The 2307-nt window shown below is 41.8% G+C and overlaps 1 protein-coding gene across 2 annotated transcripts in view; it reads left to right on the top strand.

Moving 5' to 3' along the window:
* cadm4 (cell adhesion molecule 4) overlaps window positions 1–1068 on the top strand; it is a 190982-nt gene extending 189914 nt beyond the window's left edge. For both annotated transcript variants that reach the window (XM_060870837.1, XM_060870835.1), the window contains one exon: window positions 1–1068. This exon is cut by the window's left edge and continues 1045 nt beyond it. The gene's annotated coding sequence lies outside the window, so the exon portion shown is untranslated.
* The last annotated feature ends 1239 nt before the right edge of the window (window positions 1069–2307 follow it).

The raw sequence follows: 2307 nt of genomic DNA, 5'->3' as shown, positions 1-2307 counted from the left end.
AGAGCACATGAGCTATAAAAGCTGACATGGCGTGCCCCGTGCTTCCCTCGTATAGTATTTACACTGGATATTCACCTGCTACTGGAGCTCCTTCATTTTCCATTATCAGGCGTTTAGTAAGCCACACACACACACACACACACACACACACACACGCACTCTTATCAAGCCCATATCCCTCCTGAGGTTCTCTTTCATCCTGTATCACCTTCTCCACATCTCTTCAGCTTCTGATTTCTAATCCTCGACAACCCCCACTACCCACCCCACCCCACCCCACCCCAATCCCTATCTCTCCCCATTTTTTCTTCAGAGTTAAGCGTTTATTACGCGAGTCCGAAGACCCGAGAGGCCACAGAATTAAAACGATGTGCTGTCGGGGAACCTGTAGGTGAAGGCGAGGCTTAAAGGAGTAACGTGTAGTAAAGATAACAGTGAGAATATGTGTAAATGCTATATAGACCTCCGTATATGTATAGACACACACACACAGAGAATACAAACAGGCACACACTGACAAGGAAACATATCTCTTAAGTGATTATTTGTATAAAAAAAAAAAAAAAGTTCAGTAAATTAAATTCATCTTTTAAAAAGTGAACAAGAAGGTTTACTTTTGAGCGCATTACCAAGCGATGCTATTATACTAACACAAAAATTTAGCTTAGTGGAATACCTACAAAATACAGTTGTGCGATCTTTAAAAAAAAATGGAGAAAACGAGAAAAAAAAAGATCATTTCATTCGTCTCTGAAAGATCCTTTGTTTTATATTCGTTATTATTTTTGACTATGATTGTTGTTATTGTTAATATAATTGTAAATGTTTTAAATTGTACAAACTCCCCATGTTGTTTTTTGTTGTTTTCCGCTGCTTTTGTTTTTTATCCCTTTTTATGTATTTCTCGCTCTTTCTCTCATCGTCTGTGTGCCGAATTGTCTGAGTCCTTCCTTCTTGTCTTTTACTCATGATTTTTAATAGTCTCCACGTCACTGTTGATATAGCTAACCGTGTTACTTTATAGAGGAAAAGTTACAAAGCACGACAAAATAAAACGTACTCCAAAAATCCTCCTGTCGAAGATGTATTTTTTTTTTTTTTTATAAGAAAGAGTGACTGATGTAAAAAAAAATAAATAAATAAATAAATAACCCGAGAGATCGATGGGGCTATAAAAGAGAGCAGGGGATGGGGGGGTGGGGGTGGGGGGTATTTAAATGGAGTGAGGCAGCCTTACAAAGAGAGATAAAATGAATGAAGATGAAAGAATGAATAAAGAAGAGCTGAAGCGATGAATCATAAAGAGGATGGGAAAGAGAGAGAGAGAGAGAGAGAGAGAGAGAGAAGTATCTATGGAAAGATAGTCCATTACACCACCATTATTTCCATGCAATCAATTCCCCGCTTTTGACAGAACACACTTGGTGAATGTTTATTGCTGGTGGAGTTGGGGTTTACAAAGCCGGTGGAGGTCGGCGGATTGCTGATCGATGTGTTTGTCCTCTGTCAATGCAGAAGCACAGCAGAAGCCTGTCATAAAGAATGATTGTCAAGAAGCAATCAAAGCCATTTCTCTATGTGCTTAAGCTCGCCAAAGGCTTTGAATCCACTCATCAGCTACTTGTGTGGAAAAGGGACATATGGTGCAAGGTTTCTTTTCAGTCTCATCATACAGCACACGAGCAAGCAGCTGATGCATTGTGTTGAAGAGAGAGAGAGAGAGAGAGAGAGAGAGTGCAGGAAATGATCAAAACTTTCTATTTCTACACACAGAGACCTTTTTCTTGTAAGTCTGATCAGGTCTGTTTAAAACCTGCACACGATGACATTTTCTACCAACTTTCCTGAACTAAAATGTCTTTCTTTTGCACGTTGATAAAATCTGGGAGTTGGGACAGTGATATAGAAAAAAATAATTAACACTCTCACTCACCCTCACTCATTTTCTACCGCTTATCCGAACTACCTCGGGTCACGGGGAGCCTGTGCCTATCTCAGGCGTCATCGGGCGTCAAGGCAGGATACACCCTGGACGGAGTGCCAACCCATCACAGGGCACACACACACACACACTCATTCACTCACGCACTCACACACTACGGACAATTTTCCAGAGATGCCAATCAACCTACCATGCATGTCTTTGGACCGGGGGAGGAAACCGGAGTACCCAGAGGAAACTCCCGAGGCACGGGGAGAACATGCAAACTCCACACACACAAGGTGGAGGCGGGAATCGAAGCCCCAACACTGGAGTGTGAGGCGAACGTGCTAACCACTAAGCCACCGTGCCCCCCTAAAATAATT

Source organism: Tachysurus vachellii, chromosome 5 (assembly GCF_030014155.1).
Source record: "Tachysurus vachellii isolate PV-2020 chromosome 5, HZAU_Pvac_v1, whole genome shotgun sequence".
NCBI lineage: Eukaryota > Metazoa > Chordata > Actinopteri > Siluriformes > Bagridae > Tachysurus > Tachysurus vachellii.
Note: the sequence above shows the minus strand (reverse complement) of the source record. Positions and strands in the feature narration are given on the sequence as shown.